Here is a 19,431-nt window from a genome sequence, read left to right as displayed (position 1 = left end):
TTTTCCTTAGTCTGTTACGTTTACATTTGAAATAGCATTTCACATTGGTTTGTCATGCTTACATTTAAAAGAGCATTTTCCTTAGTCTGTCACGTTTACATTTGAAATAGCATTTCAATTGGTTTGTCATGCTTACATTTAAAAGAGCATTTTCCTTAATCTGTCATGTTTACATTTGAAATAGCATTTCACATTGGTTTGTCATGCTTACATTTAAAAGAGCATTTTCCTTAGTCTGTCACGTTTACATTTGAAATAGCATTTCACATTGGTTTGTCATGCTTACATTTAAAAGAGCATTTTCCTTAGTCTGTCACGTTTACATTTGAAATAGCATTTCACATTGGTTTGTCATGCTTACATTTAAAATAGCATTTTCCTTAGTCTGTCACGTTTACATTTGAAATAGCATTTCACATTGGTTTGTCATGCTTACATTTAAAAGAGCATTTTCCTTAGTCTGTCACGTTTACATTTGAAATAGCATTTCACATTGGTTTGTCATGCTTACATTTAAAAGAGCATTTTCCTTAGTCTGTCACGTTTACATTTGAAATAGCATTTCACATTGGTTTGTCATGCTTACATTTAAAAGTGCATTTTCCTTAGTCTGTCACGTTTACATTTGAAATAGCATTTCACATTGGTTTGTCATGTTTACATTTGAAATAGCATTTCACATTGGTTTGTCATGCTTACATTTAAAAGAGCATTTTCCTTAGTCTGTCACGTTTACATTTGAAATAGCATTTCACATTGGTTTGTCATGCTTACATTTAAAAGAGCATTTTCCTTAGTCTGTGATGTTTACATTTGAAATAGCATTTCACATTGGTTTATCATGCTTACATTTAAAAGAGCATTTTCCTTAGTCTGTCACGTTTACATTTGAAATAGCATTCCACATTGGTTTGTCATGCTTACATTTAAAAGAGCATTTTCCTTAGTCTGTCACGTTTACATTTGAAATAGCATTTCACATTGGTTTGTCATGCTTACATTTAAAAGAGCATTTTCCTTAGTCTGTCACGTTTACATTTGAAATAGCATTTCACATTGGTTTGTCATGCTTACATTTAAAAGAGCATTTTCCTTAGTCTGTCACGTTTACATTTGAAATAGCATTCCACATTGGTTTGTCATGCTTACATTTAAAACAGCATTTTCCTTAGTCTGTCATGTTTACATTTGAAATAGCATTTCACATTGGTTTGTCATGCTTACATTTAAAAGAGCATTTTCCTTAATCTGTTACGTTTACATTTGAAATAGCATTTCACATTGGTTTGTCATGCTTACATTTAAAAGAGCATTTTCCTTAGTCTGTCACGTTTACATTTGAAATAGCATTTCAATTGGTTTGTCATGCTTACATTTAACAGAGCATTTTCCTTAATCTGTCATGTTTACATTTGAAATAGCATTTCACATTGGTTTGTCATGCTTACATTTAAAAGAGCATTTTCCTTAGTCTGTCACGTTTACATTTGAAATAGCATTTCACATTGGTTTGTCATGCTTACATTTAAAAGAGCATTTTCCTTAGTCTGTCACGTTTACATTTGAAATAGCATTTCACATTGGTTTGTCATGCTTACATTTAAAAGAGCATTTTCCTTAGTCTGTCATGTTTACATTTGAAATAGCATTTCACATTGGTTTGTCATGCTTACATTTAAAAGAGCATTTTCCTTAGTCTGTCACGTTTACATTTGAAATAGCATTTCACATTGGTTTGTCATGCTTACATTTAAAAGAGCATTTTCCTTAGTCTGTCACGTTTACATTTGAAATAGCATTTCACATTGGTTTGTCATGCTTACATTTAAAAGAGCATTTTCCTTAGTCTGTCACGTTTACATTTGAAATAGCATTTCACATTGGTTTGTCATGCTTACATTTAAAAGAGCATTTTCCTTAGTCTGTCACGTTTACATTTGAAATAGCATTTCACATTGGTTTGTCATGTTTACATTTGAAATAGCATTTCACATTGGTTTGTCATGCTTACATTTAAAAGAGCATTTTCCTTAGTCTGTCACGTTTACATTTGAAATAGCATTTCACATTGGTTTGTCATGCTTACATTTAAAAGAGCATTTTCCTTAGTCTGTCACGTTTACATTTGAAATAGCATTTCACATTGGTTTGTCATGCTTACATTTAAAAGAGCATTTTCCTTTTCTGTGACGTTTACATTTGAAATAGCATTTCACATTGGTTTGTCATGCTTACATTTAAAAGAGCATTTTCCTTAGTCTGTGATGTTTACATTTGAAATAGCATTTCACATTGGTTTGTCATGCTTACATTTAAAAGAGCATTTTCCTTAGTCTGTCACGTTTACATTTGAAATAGCATTCCACATTGGTTTGTCATGCTTACATTTAAAAGAGCATTTTCCTTAGTCTGTCACGTTTACATTTGAAATAGCATTTCACATTGGTTTGTCATGCTTACATTTAAAAGAGCATTTTCCTTAGTCTGTCACGTTTACATTTGAAATAGCATTTCACATTGGTTTGTCATGCTTACATTTAAAAGAGCATTTTCCTTAGTCTGTCACGTTTACATTTGAAATAGCATTTCACATTGGTTTGTCATGCTTACATTTAAAAGAGCATTTTCCTTAGTCTGTCATGTTTACATTTGAAATAGCATTTCACATTGGTTTGTCATGCTTACATTTAAAAGAGCATTTTCCTTAGTCTGTTACGTTTACATTTGAAATAGCATTTCACATTGGTTTGTCATGCTTACATTTAAAAGAGCATTTTCCTTAGTCTGTCACGTTTACATTTGAAATAGCATTTCAATTGGTTTGTCATGCTTACATTTAAAAGAGCATTTTCCTTAATCTGTCATGTTTACATTTGAAATAGCATTTCACATTGGTTTGTCATGCTTACATTTAAAAGAGCATTTTCCTTAGTCTGTCACGTTTACATTTGAAATAGCATTTCACATTGGTTTGTCATGCTTACATTTAAAAGAGCATTTTCCTTAGTCTGTCACGTTTACATTTGAAATAGCATTTCACATTGGTTTGTCATGCTTACATTTAAAAGAGCATTTTCCTTAGTCTGTCATGTTTACATTTGAAATAGCATTTCACATTGGTTTGTCATGCTTACATTTAAAAGAGCATTTTCCTTAGTCTGTCACGTTTACATTTGAAATAGCATTTCACATTGGTTTGTCATGCTTACATTTAAAAGAGCATTTTCCTTAGTCTGTCACGTTTACATTTGAAATAGCATTTCACATTGGTTTGTCATGCTTACATTTAAAAGAGCATTTTCCTTAGTCTGTCACGTTTACATTTGAAATAGCATTTCACATTGGTTTGTCAAGCTTACATTTAAAAGAGCATTTTCCTTAGTCTGTCACGTTTACATTTGAAATAGCATTTCACATTGGTTTGTCATGTTTACATTTGAAATAGCATTTCACATTGGTTTGTCATGCTTACATTTAAAAGAGCATTTTCCTTAGTCTGTCACGTTTACATTTGAAATAGCATTTCACATTGGTTTGTCATGCTTACATTTAAAAGAGCATTTTCCTTAGTCTGTGATGTTTACATTTGAAATAGCATTTCACATTGGTTTGTCATGCTTACATTTAAAAGAGCATTTTCCTTAGTCTGTCACGTTTACATTTGAAATAGCATTCCACATTGGTTTGTCATGCTTACATTTAAAAGAGCATTTTCCTTAGTCTGTCACGTTTACATTTGAAATAGCATTTCACATTGGTTTGTCATGCTTACATTTAAAAGAGCATTTTCCTTAGTCTGTCATGTTTACATTTGAAATAGCATTTCACATTGGTTTGTCATGCTTACATTTAAAAGAGCATTTTCCTTAGTCTGCCATGTTTACATTTGAAATAGCATTTCACATTGGTTTGTCATGCTTACATTTAAAAGAGCATTTTCCTTAGTCTGTCATGTTTACATTTGAAATAGCATTTCACATTGGTTTGTCATGCTTACATTTAAAAGAGCATTTTCATTAGTCTGTCACGTTTACATTTGAAATAGCATTTCACATTGGTTTGTCATGCTTACATTTAAAAGAGCATTTTCCTTAGTCTGTCACATTTACATTTGAAATAGCATTTCACATTGGTTTGTCATGCTTACATTTAACAGAGCATTTTCCTTAGTCTGTCACGTGTACATTTGAAATAGCATTTCACATTGGTTTGTCATGCTTACATTTAAAAGAGCATTTTCCTTAGTCTGTCACGTTTACATTTGAAATAGCATTTCACATTGGTTTGTCATGCTTTCATTTAAAAGAGCATTTCCTTAGTCTGTCATGTTTACATTTGAAATAGCATTTCACATTGGTTTGTCATGCTTACATTTAAAAGAGCATTTTCCTTAGTCTGTCACGTTTACATTTGAAATAGCATTTCACATTGGTTTGTCATGCTTACATTTAAAAGAGCGTTTTCCTTAGTCTGTCATGTTTACATTTGAAATAGCATTTCACATTGGTTTGTGATGCTTACATTTAAAAGAGCATTTTCCTTAGTTTGTCATGTTTACATTTGAAATAGCATTTCACATTGGTTTGTCATGCTTACATTTAAAAGAGCATTTTCCTTAGTCTGTCATGTTTACATTTGAAATAGCATTTCACATTGGTTTGTCATGCTTACATTTAAAAGAGCATTTTCCTTAGTCTGTGATGTTTACATTTGAAATAGCATTTCACATTGGTTTGTCATGCTTACATTTAAAAGAGCATTTTCCTTAGTCTGTCACGTTTACATTTGAAATAGCATTTCATATTGGTTTGTCATGCTTACATTTAAAAGAGCATTTTCCTTAGTCTGTCATGTTTACATTTGAAATAGCATTTCACATTGGTTTGTCATGCTTACATTTAAAAGAGCATTTTCTTTAGTCTGTCACGTTTACATTTGAAATAGCATTTCACATTGGTTTGTCATGCTTACATTTAAAAGAGCATTTTCCTTAGTCTGTCACGTTTACATTTGAAATAGCATTTCACATTGGTTTTTCATGCTTACATTTAAAAGAGCATTTTCCTTAGTCTGTCATGTTTACATTTGAAATAGCATTTCACATTGGTTTGTCATGCTTACATTTAAAAGAGCATTTTCCTTAGTCTGTCACGTTTACATTTGAAATAGCATTTCACATTGGTTTGTCATGCTTACATTTAAAAGAGCATTTTCCTTAGTCTGTCACGTTTACATTTGAAATAGCATTTCACATTGGTTTGTCATGCTTACATTTAAAAGAGCATTTTCCTTAGTCTGTCATGTTTACATTTGAAATAGCATTTCACATTGGTTTGTCATGCTTACATTTAAAAGAGCATTTTCCTTAGTCTGTCACGTTTACATTTGAAATAGCATTTCACATTGGTTTGTCATGCTTACATTTAAAAGAGCATTTTCCTTAGTCTGTCACGTTTACATTTGAAATAGCATTTCACATTGGTTTGTCATGCTTACATTTAAAAGAGCATTTTCCTTAGTCTGTCACGTTTACATTTGAAATAGCATTTCACATTGGTTTGTCATGCTTACATTTAAAAGAGCATTTTCCTTAGTCTGTCACGTTTACATTTGAAATAGCATTTCACATTGGTTTGTCATGTTTACATTTGAAATAGCATTTCACATTGGTTTGTCATGCTTACATTTAAAAGAGCATTTTCCTTAGTCTGTCACGTTTACATTTGAAATAGCATTCCACATTGGTTTGTCATGCTTACATTTAAAAGAGCATTTTCCTTAGTCTGTCACGTTTACATTTGAAATAGCATTTCACATTGGTTTGTCATGCTTACATTTAAAAGAGCATTTTCCTTAGTCTGTCACTTTTACATTTGAAATAGCATTTCACATTGGTTTGTCATGCTTACATTTAAAAGAGTATTTTCCTTAGTCTGTTACGTTTACATTTGAAATAGCATTTCACATTGGTTTGTCATGCTTACATTTAAAAGAGCATTTTCCTTAGTCTGTCACTTTTACATTTGAAATAGCATTTCAATTGGTTTGTCATGCTTACATTTTAAAAGAGCATTTTCCTTAGTCTGTCATGTTTACATTTGAAATAGCATTTCACATTGGTTTGTCATGCTTAAATTTTAAAAGAGCATTTTCCTTAGTCTGTCATGTTTACATTTTAAAAGAGCATTTTCCTGAGTCTTAATTTAAATTAGCTTTTTCCTTGATTTGTCGTGGTAATATTCGAAATAGCATTTTTATCATAATATACTTAGATTGAATGTGAGATAATTATAGTTCGTGAATAGGTACATGAAATAGATAACATGATATTGGTATCCATCGTAAATGAAATTATAATGATGTCGGTATTTATATAATTGTAAAATTATATAACACGTTGACATTTTTAAACGTACTAGCCTGGGTGCCCGGCGGTGACCGAGTGTTTGGAGGTGTGTGTTGAGCAAAAAAAAAAAAAAGAAAGAAAAAAAAAGAAAATAAAAAGAAAGTGGTAGTAGGCAGGCAGGCTCGAACTCGTACTGTGAAAGAGGAAAAGAACGTGCAAAAAAAAACCCCCCAAAAAAACAAAACAAAAAACAAAAAATGTGACGTCTTTGCTGCTGCGCCCATCGCCAAACCGAAAGTGACGTAGGTTTAAATTAAGGCTAGTCAACCAAAAAGAGGCGATGATTTTCGAAAATATCAGCGTAAAAAAAGCGACCCCTCCCTGTAGAAAAGTATCTAATTGAGGGTGAAGGAATTAATACTTTTAGCCAAGTTTTTCATATTTGTCATCCGAAGGGACGAGCTTCAAAACGATACCAATCTCATAAAAATCCATCGCCTCTGTCGGAAGTTTTAGGCGGACATACATACATACATACATACATACATACATACATACATACATGCATACATACATGCATACATACATTTAAACAGGCAAGTGAGATTTATATTATAGACTAGCGGGGGTATCCGAGGTTTCCCGGATGTTTGGAGGTGTGTGTTGAGGGAGAAATAAAAAGAAACGTTAGCCGGGTGTTTGGAGGTGTAAAAGAAAAAAAGATCAAACATACCCATTCCTGTGTCTCGATACATCTTCTATCATTATATGTAATCAGTTTTTTAAAATAGTCAACCATATAGGAGCCTATTCGTGACCACACACACACACACACACACACACACACACACATTCAGCTTATATATATATATATTCAGCTTATATATATATATATATATATATTTATATATATATATATATATATATATATATATATATATATATATATATATATAGCAGCTGCCGATAGCATAATGGTTAGGAGCCTTGACTATCGTACAGACGATCGGGTTTCAATCCTGGCTTGAGGTAGTTGCATGTCTAGCTGCACTGATGAGCTGTGAAACAGCGAAACACTACTGTATGTGGATGACTATATTGCTCCTCATCTTGAGTTGAGCATATTGAGAAGTGATACACGAATTACCATTAGCATATAAGCGATGCTCTTTGTGTAAACAAATCCTGACTTGAGATAGTTGCCTGTATAGCCGCACTGATTAGCTGGGAAACTGCGAAACAGTGCTGTATGTGGATGACTATATATATATATATATATATATATATATATATATATATATATTTTCTAGAGGGAATTAGAACTGGAGTCAAAGAAATCACAATTAAAAGTTGTTTAAGTATGTAAACGTCATAAAGTAAGGGAAGTTAATGAAAAAGATATAAAAATTCACATCCAAATTGCATGGTAAAATCCGAAGTGAATGTCTTTGAGAGCAGTGTGGTAAAAGGATCCACTGATTTTCCATGTCTCACTGACTTTAGCAAATAAGGTGTAAACCATTATAATTATTTGCTCATAATTTCTCCTCTGAGGAGATGGTAGACATCGAAATCCTATAGGATAAGGAGTTATATTTCAAATGTATTCTTTGTCTTACATAGATTAATAAAAATTTTGATTTCAAATTTAAACATTTCATGTCAGAAATTTTAAATTCATTGAATGACTAAAATTTGATTTATTTGCTCTATCTTGTATATCGAGCAATTCTTGTTTAGGTGGGATAGTACTTATAGAATATTACTGCTAATAATATTTTGTAAGCCTTATAATCACAGGTTTCCATACCAGTTAATTGTTAGATAATTTTATTCTGATATATATATATATATATATATATATATATATATATATATATATATATATATATATATACCCATTAATGGAAAAAATCAAGGAAATAAACGAAGGTTATGAAAATAGCGTGAGTCTTTGAATTTTCAACAAAATTTTACACTATATATATATATATATATATATATATATATATATATATAATATTTATTACGACACTACGTATACTATATATACATATTTCAAGCTCGTACCAGTGGTTTCATTGCGCTGAATCAACCATAAGAGTTTGGAAAGAGTCAGAACAAATTCATCAGACTTGACCAGTTGGAGGTACACAGTTACAAACCTGCACAGAGGCGACAGGGACCCTATCTTAGCATCGTTGCTGTGCCTTCACATGACAAAGGCCAACTCCGGTACGGATTTCTGTGATTGAGAAGCTCTATTCAGGGAGAGCACTGCTCACACAGAGTCTTGGGAAAGTGCTAAAAAAGGTACACTAAAAATTGTCCGTCATACTTTTTTTTTTTTTTTACAGGGAGGTCACCACCTATCAAGGCCCGGAAGCCACTCAGGGATAAGGGTTATTGCATGTACAGTACGTTGTACGTTAGTGTTGAGATTTCATAAAGCGTCTACTTAAGGGGGCAGTTCATCAGGAATTTGTTTACGTTGGATTTGAAGACATCCAAGTTGTAGTCTCTTCTGTGGGAGAGAGGTTGCAGGGAAGGGAAAAGGGCATCCCCCACTAAGCCACAAAGTCTATTTTGTACTCTGTCAAGGCAGGATAGGCTGTTTTTAGCAGCTTCTGCCCAGATGTGGCAGCAGTATTCCATCCTTGGACATACTTGGCTTTTATATAGATAGAGAATTGCATAAGTAGTGAGATATCTTCTGGAGCGGTAGAAGGAACCCACCATCTTTCCAGCGACACTGGCAACATATCAGGAGTAAAAGTCAAGCCCAGAAGCTTGTCAAAACATTGAGCTTCACCTAGGCGAAAGCCATCCATTACAATTGATGCCAGATGGGGATCAGAGCGTTAATGGTGTAAAGATAGGAGCTTGGTTTTAGATGCATTAAAGGTAACCAGCCACGTCTTCTCCCACTGAACTACACGCTCGAGATCAGAGGAGAGAGAATCAGAGAGAATTTTGTCATTTACAGCCTTTGATGTATTGCCGTAGATGGTCGTGTCATCAGCATAGATGTCAACAAATGATTTAAGTATGTGTTTAGAGAGATCATTGATGTATATGAGGGAGAGAGTTGGGCCCAGTATGGACCCCAGAGGGAATCCAGCATTAATACTGCAGGCCTCTGATCTTTGTCCATCGACCACTACTCTTATGAGCCTATTAGAGAGAAATGATTTAATGATTGAGAAAACATTTCCAGTTATACCATAGCTGGAAATATTGTGAAGTAGGCCCTTATGCTATACCTTGTCGAAGGCCTTTGATATGTCAAGAGCAATTGCCCTAGAAAGGTAGCCTTTGTCAAGAGATTTGCTAATCCTATGAGATATAACCGTTAGCACATCTACGGTAGATCTTGCAGAACGGAAACCATATTGCGTGTCACTAAGGAGGTTATTTCTGCTGAGGTGGTTGACTATTTCTCTATTTAGTATGGATTCCAGCAACTTACTCATGATGCACAGGAAACTTATAGGTCTGTACTGAGAGGGAGAGGACTTATCACCTGAATTCTTAAATACAGGGCATACTGATGAGGTTTTCTAGGGTGTTGGAAAGCACTTCTCCTTAAGGCAATGCTTAAACAGTTTTGTAAGTATGGTGACAAGTTCTGGTCGAAGCTTTTTCAACACTATAATTGGGATGCCGTCAGGGCCAGTTGCTTTACTGGAATCAAGGTTCTTGATTAGCATGGCGACCTCACGCACAGATATTTGTACATTACCTAGCGTGTTTTGTGTTATAGGAGGAAATATGGTGAGTTGATGGCCTTCGTCACATAGGGTAGAATTTGCTGCAAAGTTCTTTGCAAATAGTTTGGCCTTGTCTGATGCTGCCAAGATGACCTCTGGTTTATTGATAATGGTTGGTATAGAACGCACACTTCTGTTCAGGATCCTATTTTTTATTTACCAAAACTGGTGGGAACCAAGCTGCTGATCAGCTACTTTGGATTTAACAGACTTGGCATATAGCTCTCTTGCATTTTTTATTACTCTTTTACAGTGGTTGCTGGCGGTCCTGAAAGCAGCTTTAGTCTCAGTGCATCCATTGCGTTGGTAGTTATGGAAAAAGTGATTTCTGTGCACAATGGCAGCAGCACATTCTGGGGAAAACCATGGCTGGCTGTTAGGTTTTTGTTGGAATTTTTTAGATGGTATGAATCGGTCTATGCCTATAATTAACCATTCGGTCAGACTTGATACCATAGAGGACACATCCTTTTTAAACATGGAATGCAGCGGTAGATCAGATATGAATGTACGGAAGCTATCCCAGTCAGCCATAGAGTATCAGTATACAGTACGGTGGAGGGGTAAGTCTGGGGACTTATTACATTTCATTTTTATCTTAACTGATACAACGGAGTGGTCGGAGGATCCTAGAGGAGAAAGAACAGTGCATGAACATAGCTCAGGGGAGGTTGAGAGAAAAAGGTCTAGAAGGCTTGCAAACTGACTGGTAGTATCTGGCACTCGGGTGGGCTCGCGAACAATCTGAGTGAGGTCATAGGCAATGGCAAAGTCATGACAGAACCTCCCCTCCTCATCTGTCTCATTTGAGTGGGTCAGCCATTCCACGTTATGGACATTGAAGTCACCACTATCACTGGTTAGTCTCCTGCAGGCTAACAGTGGTTCATCTTAGCAGGATGAAAACACAAATGTATCTCCGAAAAGGAGTAAAACTCAATTCATACTGTTGGAATGTACGCACTTTTCTTGATAAAGGGTCATCCAACCGCCCAGAGTGCAGGACAGCACTTATCACTGTAGAACTATGGAGACTTAATATAGATATTGCTGCTCTATTAGAGACCCGTCTCTCAGGAGAAAATCAAATGACAGAGGCATGATCAGATTACACTCTCTTCTGGATTAGTAAACCGAAGGGTATCTGTAGAAATGGTGGAGTCGGTTTTGCAATTAAAACATCCTTGTTTGATACTATGGAATTTACTTCTAGTATCTGTTACCGCATCATGAAACTTCGTGTTCCTCTCTTACACAACAAAGTCATCACTATTCTTTCAGTCTATGCACCAACCCTTCGAACGAATGAAGATGACATCTTGCATTTCTACGAGTCTCTGCGCTCCGTTGTTACATCTACACCAATTAATGAAAAACTTGTTATTCTTGGTGATTTCAATGCCCAGGTTGGGAAAGATTATAAAATCTGGAGTCCTCTTGGCCGCTATGGTATCGGTACCATGAATGCTAATGGCCTTAAGCTACTAGAGCTGTGTTCAGAATTTAGTCTTGCTATCTGTAACACTTTTTTGGCATAAACTGAAGCACAAAGCGACTTGGACACATCCACGTTCAAAACATGATCACCTTATTGATTTCATTAACTCGCAAACGCGACCTTCAGGGTGCATACACTGTTGATGTTATACGCAGTGCTGAATGTGCCACTGATCACAAATTAGTGAGAGAAAAGTTTAATCTATGAATCTGTAAGAAAGTTTGTCATAGTGGCGTTAAGGTGCCTAGCCGTATTGATCTCACCAAGTTAAAGTGGCCTGAAGTTCAAAAGAGTATGGCGGAAAAGCTCGATAATCTTGCATTTGATGGTACATTGGTGAATTTTAAGACTCAGGTTTATTCTGCTGATGCTGAAGTTCTTGGCTTCAAGAGGAATTCCGTAGTTACAAAGACTGGTTTGACGATAACAATCTTGAAATTAATCAATTGCTGATGAATAAACAGATAATTTATTAATCTTTACTTCGCGAAGATCATTCTGAACATACAACTAATTTGAGACAATACAATATCCTCCTACCTCTTCAATATCTCCTCTGATGATGAAAGACGGTTCTTTTGTCATTAAGGATCCAGAAAATATTTTGAAAAGATGGCAGGACCACTATACTGAATGGGTTTCACGCAGTGGATGCTGGTGCAATTGATAGCCTACCGCAATGTGATATCATATTCAGAATGAATCGTTTGCCTAGTCTGGATGAGTTACATTTGGCTATCGAACAAGTCAGTGGTTATGAGGCACCTGGTTTGGATGGTGTTCCGGTGGAACTTCTTAAGATAGGTGTGAATATTGCTAATGCTATCTTTGGTTTTGTTGAGGAGATCTGGGCAGGTGCTCCTGTTGTCTTGGTGACCTTGTTTACAGGAAAGGGACAGAAGAATACCGTGAGATCAAGCTTTTGTAATTAAACAGGCTACTGAAGGATGTTTAGCCTAATGCTGGTTAATCGCCCCCTTAAGTAAGATGCTTTATCAAATCTCCAATACCAACTATTACTACGATATTATCCCATTGATTATTGTACACAAAATAACCCTTATCCCCGAGTGTTTTACAGGCCTTTATAAGTGGTGATCCCCATGTAAAAAAAAAAAAAAAAATAATACTATTCCAGAGTTACAAAGTGGTTTTAGGTCTGGCAGAGGGACTATGGATATAATTTTTTCAGCCCTGCAAGTCCAAGAGAAATGCATTGAGCAACAGATACCACTGTATCAAGTGGTTTTGGATCTGACCAAAGCATTTGACACGGTTAACAGGGATGCTCTCTGGTTAATCTTAGAGAAAGTAGAGTGTCTTTCAACCTTTGGTTGAATATTCAAGGAACTGCACAGGGACATGAAAACTCGAGTCTCATTTAACAGAAAATTGTCTGATGAAATCCCAGTTGACAATGGTGTCAAACAAGGTGATATTCTTGCTCCTACTCTTTTCTCTATATATTTTGCTGCTCTACAAAAAAAAAAAAAGATTTTTGTCATTCGTAAGAAAACTATTTAGTCAGTAAGTCATTCAATCACCTGCAACCACTGCATCAACTTGTTCTCTCGAATTCACTATAGTACCAGTAATAATTTATTGTTTAAGGGATCATCAGTTGTTTACCATGAAACACTGTTTCGGGGATTTATATATATATATATATATATATATATATATATATATATATATATATATATATATATATAAAACTACTTAATTTACTCACATAAAATGAATATACGAAAATATAGATTTATGTGTAAACTTTAAGTATTTACTTCAAAAGTGCTCAATACGTAGGTAGTGCTCAATACGTAGGTAGAGCTTAATCGCCATATATATTTTATAACTTACTATATATATATATATATATATATATATGTTGATTTTAATTACATTTCTCAAATTGCTCTTAAAAATGGAAGGAAAATAATCGAAAGAAAATAGGAATAATGCGGCGTAGAGAGTAGAGAGAGAAAAATTAATTAAAAGTTATAAATAATGAGAAAAAGAAATAAAAATGTTAAAAAAATATGAGGAAAAAAATTTGTGGAGGTGGGGGGGATAAAGTGAGAAATAATCTTTATGTTGCTTGATTGGAAAGAATTTCACTTTGCCTTAATTGACCCCCCCCCCCCCCCCCCCCGAAGTGCGGCGTCACTCTAAGTGTTGCGCAGGGGTAGGCAGATGGTTGATGGGTTATAGGAGAAATAATTTAGTTTTGTCGCAATTTTACGAAACCAACTCCTAAAAAAAAAAAAAAAAAGAAAGCTAATTCGTACACATATGGAATATTTTCTGGTGGAATCTGAATTCCTCAGCTTCTGTTTTCGATCTACTTTTTTTATTTTTATTTTATTTTTTTAAAAATTATTTTATTGTTTTAAATTTTTTTTATTTTTTAAATTTTTTTAAAATTTCTTCACTTATCCATTTCTAGTTTTTATTTTCCTCTTTTAATTTAAAATTTTTACAAGTTTTTTTATTTTTTTATATATAATCAACAAAAGCCGGCAAAGAATTTGGCCCCTAAAGCTACAGAAGAAAGCAAATGACACTGGAGAGGGGAGATTTGTATGAAAAAAAAAAAAAAAAAGCGATTTGTTCTCGGGATTTTTCTTTTCTCTCCAGCATCTATAAGATTTTCTCTTCCTCTTCATCTCACCCCCTTTCATTCGCTTTTTTTGTTGTTGCTGTTTTTTTTTTTTTTTTTTTTTTTTTTTTTTGTACCAATTCTTTGTGTCTCTGATTATGAAACTGATGTCAGACTTTTGCCGTTGTAGACAGAATTAAATTTAGAAGAGCACAATAATCCAAATTAATGCATTCACAGGAATCAATTAAAAAAAACAGGAATGTTCGTTCATCATCCGGGCATCTTCCTTAACTACCAGCATCGACTCCCCTCCTCCCCTCACCGACATCCCCTCCACCGTTACCCTCTTGGCCACACTTGGCAATACCATTCAGGTTTTACCCTGGAGCATAGTTCATTTGTTGGCTTGTATGATCATCGTCATGGCGTATGATGGGGGGGGGGGGTCCCGAGGAAAGAAGGTAAAAAAAAAAAAAAAAAAACAGGTCCATATTACTTGAATTCTTCGAATTACTAATCTTGGGTGTTATTTTTCACAACATTTCGGTCGATGTAACCTCCGACCTTCTTCAGGTGTATCTTGTCGAACTCAGTCGGGAACTTTCTGTCGAATGTGGGAATCTTCACAGAATCCTTTATTTAATCTACGAGGGCAGCATGCTCTTGTTCCGTCAGCCATGACTTGATAAAAGTCTAGAAGTTCTAAGTAATTCGCATTGTATTTTGAGTCTTTAACTTCTAGAAGAGTGTAATTTACAGCTGAATTTTTTTTTACCAAGTACTTTATCCACTATGCCACGGGTCTTTGTGGAACATTAAAAAAAGAAAACAACATAAAAACAAAAGCAATTCCTTACTTTAATGACCGAGGGGGAGAATAGGAACAGAAAGAAAAACAAAAACGAGTTTTGAGAAGAGAGAAATTCAAATTTAGGAAAGACCTACGGAGAGAATGATGGTTTTGGAGAGAGGAAAAGAACGTGATCACAGAGTCTGAAAGTCGTAGGGTTCATTATAAACATTTAAAAGTGTCAAAATCGAAACTATAATTTTGCTAATAGAAATGCAAGACTTTTTTTTTTAAATTCTTTTATAATTCGTCCTATGGAAACTTGACGGTGACTAAGTGATCAACAACATAGACTAACAACCTGGTGTACTAAATTCGAATCCAGTTTGTGCTACAAAAACACTTAGGATGTTGGCAAACATCACGTGGTCCCTTCTGTAAGTACTCGATATTTTTCTGAAAAGAATTCTAACTACAAAGATATCAGGGAAACTAATGCCAAAAACAAAAATTTCTGATTCATACGAAATTAATGAGTGAATTTGACTTATTTGTATTGTTGCACTTGTGTCCTCCTCAACCCGTCAATCAGTAAAATTCCAAATCTTCTTGTATAGGTCCCTAGATACTGAAAAGCTTTTTACAGGGTGAAACGATAAAATTGTCGCCCTAGAAAAAACGACATGATTTCATCATTTTCGTTTGGTGAAAACCGGTTTCCTTTTTTTTTTTTGTTGTTGCAAACCATCTATCCCAAGACCGATAGGAGCCTTCTATCATGTTTGAAAGTGACACAATGTTCAACAAACAAGATTGGAGATGCGCCACTGTACAACGCATGCTCTCTACCGATCCAAATTATGACAACAGGATCATTGCCAGCACCCTCAAAATACATTGCTGGATTGCCACGAATAACAGGGATGTGTCTAGGGTGATGAAAACTAAGTTTTGTGGTTTCAACTGAGGGCCACATCATGCCACCTCACATCTTCAAAGTCGGCTTGGAACTCAACACTAAAGTGTACTTGGATATGTTGAAAAGTATAATTGTCCCCTGGTGCAATCAGGTGGCAGCTGGCAGACTCTGGGTATAGCAGCAGGACTCGGCTGTAGTATTGTTTTCTTTAGGGCGACACTTGTATCGTTCCACCCTGTACTGTCATGCATTTTTTTTTATTATTTTGCGAAATTGTTTGCCTTTGGAAGTCACTCTTCCACTCTTTGTTTCACCGACTGTACCAATATGCAGAAATGTAAATGTAATGTGAACAAACATCTCATTGCACAATTTCCTACTTAGAATGCTTTTATGAATTCAGTTCCTAATTCTTTGTTATTTCTTTTTGTTTTCAGCAGCTTCATTTGGGATAAAAGTATATTTGGATTATTCAGATGACCGTACTCACCTTGCATGTTATTCCTCAGACGTTTTGGCTGATGTTACCTCCAACCTTCTTCTTGTTGAACTTGGCAACTTGGCAACGTGTGTGGAATTCAATGGAGCAACGGATATAAGCACTAAGTACGTCTTTTGAAGGTTGAAGGTTCAATCTTCAGGCGATACTAATAATACAATTACAGATTACTTATTATAATTATAGCACAATATTAGTTTCTGAAACAGGTGTGTTGATTTTGTATTGAGATGGAATTTGGAAACATTTAAAATATAATGAATGGTCCAAGGAAACGTCTCACCTGAATCAAGAGATTCGATTGCATTGATCTGTTTCATCCACAACCAAACAACTTATCCATAAATCAAGACCAAAGCCAGCCTAGTGCCCTCTTTCCTCCCTATTAGACTCTTTCTTTTTTTTTTTTTTTAGCGTATTTGGACTCCAGGGGATTGAATGCTGGTGTCGGGGATCTCTTTCAGGCTTTGTCTTGAAGTGATTCTACCTTTCTTTCTTTTTATTGATTTATTACCAGGTGGAAGAGAAAACCTTGCCAAAGGTAAAATACGTTTAAATATATTTTAATTCATTTGCCTCCCCCCTCCATTTAACCCCAAATGTCCTCAGGGGACGTCAAATCCTGGTGAAAATGAACACACGGCACAGTTTTAGGCCTTAACATATGTAAATTTGAGTTCGGCACCATGCAAAAAAAGAAATGATTAAGCCCATCATTTGCAAACCCCATTTAACCCCAAAAGTCTCCAAGGCCTTAACATATTCAAATTTGAGTTCAGCACCATGCAAAACTGCTAATAAATAGACATACACAGAAAAATTTGGACAAATATGGTAAAATAGTCCCAAAAAGGGGGTGTTTTTATTAGCCCTAAAAGAGCGCTGGGAAACACTCAAGAGTTATGGTGAAGTATAGAAAAACAGAATAAAAATCAGTTAGTTACAACTTTTCAGAAAATTTTATAAAAATCGAAAGCATCAATTTTTTTTATGAGATACAAAAGTGTCAATTTTTAGCCTTTTTAACCTGAAAGTCACCCCTAGGGGGGCAACCGGAGTTTTCCCAGAAAATTCATTCTGTTACTTTTTTATTTATATCATGTTTAGTATTTGTGCAAAATTTTCCCAAAATTCCAAGGCGTAGTTATTTAGAAAAGTGCGGACTAACGAACGGATTAATGGACAAACGGACAAGGGTGAATTTACAGGTTCACCCTCTTTTTGTCGGAGACCAAATATGATTTGGTGGCTGCTGTGACGTGTATGTGTGGAGGCACTCAACAATTGTATGCAAATGTCTAAGTCGGCCCTACCTTTGGAGAAAATGTTCACCCAAAAGCTATAAAAAGCCAATAACAGCCAGAGAGTAACTTCCAAAGTTTCTCTAGTAATGTGTCGTGTTGGGATCGTGTTGAATCGTCGGATTATGTCGTGTTGGGATCGTGTTGAAGGTGTTAGGATTCAAATTAACATAATTGTTCAGGATTATGTCGTGTCGAATCGTTGGAGATGTTTGTATTCAAATCAACGGAGTTGTTCAAGATCATGTGATGTCGAATAGACAAAGTTGTTCAGGATCGTGTCCTTGTATCATGTGGAATAATCGGAGGTGCTCTGGTTCCAATTGATGGAATTGTTAAGGATTGTGTCGGGTCACATGAAATTGTTCGGAACGTGCTGCCAAGTATGATATTCTTTTCTTCTCTTTTCCTTCATTGTTAACGTGATTATGCAAGGTTGAGCCTGACCAGTAACAGATGGGTGACCATTTGGGAATACCAGGTGCTATGTGTAAGGGTTCGTCACACTTCCGACAGCTCCTGTATTACACATAGCCTACAATTCATCAGGCTGGTTGGGACGAGAGTGAGCCTGGCTCTGCACAAACCAGCTTCACTTTAATAGAATTCCTAGCATGTGTATTTTGCAAGCCTTATCAATGCACATTTTTAAATATTTAAAAAATCTAGGATTGAAATTGTTACTAGTATATTTTCTGATGATATTTTGAGATAAATCTCCTTTATAAATCGAATTGATGGCAATAAGCTATTTCGGTCATTATGATTTTCATCCCAAAGCTCATACCAGTATATGATGGCAGTGAATTCGAACAGTCAATAAATGGAGAAATGTCAGCATAGTGGGGTGAAACGCATTGAGTGCCTCATTCCAATGCACATGCCAGGCGGCGTACATTTAAGTGAGGAAAAGCAAGCAGATTTCGATTTTGTAAAAAAAATGTTGTACACGCCCATTGCTTTGGATCTCACTGCTGCATGGAAGCAATTTGCAGCACACCATCTACAACCAGATGATACAGTCGATATATTTTTGGCAGAATTATGCAGGTTTTCGGTTCTGCTTGACAGCATATCAGATCAGTGCATGAAATGTGCATTCATTGTTGAATTGCCTGAGCATGCAGAAAAACTATTATAAGCATCCTCCCATAATCTACATCTGTCCCACATGCTTGCATGCACTCATGCCATTTTAAAGAACGGCATGCGAGTTCCAGAACAAGCTGCAGTAGCTGCACAGTCGGTATAAAGCATACCTAAGGAGACGGATACTTCCTGGTGGTGTTATAATTGTAATGGACCCAATCATAGGGCAAGCGATTGTCTACTGGATAGTGTGACAGTCAGAGGTGCCGGTGTCAATCCCCAAAGAAATGTAAGATGCTACTCGATTTTGTCAAGGAAACGGACAGCAAGAACTCAGAACCAATCTCATTCCCCAAACTGTAGTAAATGGCGTATTGCTGGTTGTAATTGTTTGAATCAATGGACTACCGTGTACAGCTCTAGTGGATACTAGATACATGCAGTCACTAGTCCGCAAGTCATGTTGTAAGGAAAGGCCAGCAGATAGAAGCACACTTAGCTGCTGTGGAATAGAAGTGGTGTAAGTTAACATTGCTGCAAAGCTGAGCATTAACTTTAACGATTCCACACCACACGATCCTAAACAACTTCGTCTATTTAACGTGGCATGATACTGA

This window comes from Euprymna scolopes, chromosome 27 (assembly GCF_053919585.1).
Source record: "Euprymna scolopes isolate OS-2025 chromosome 27, ASM5391958v1, whole genome shotgun sequence".
Lineage (NCBI taxonomy): Eukaryota > Metazoa > Mollusca > Cephalopoda > Sepiida > Sepiolidae > Euprymna > Euprymna scolopes.
Note: the sequence above shows the minus strand (reverse complement) of the source record.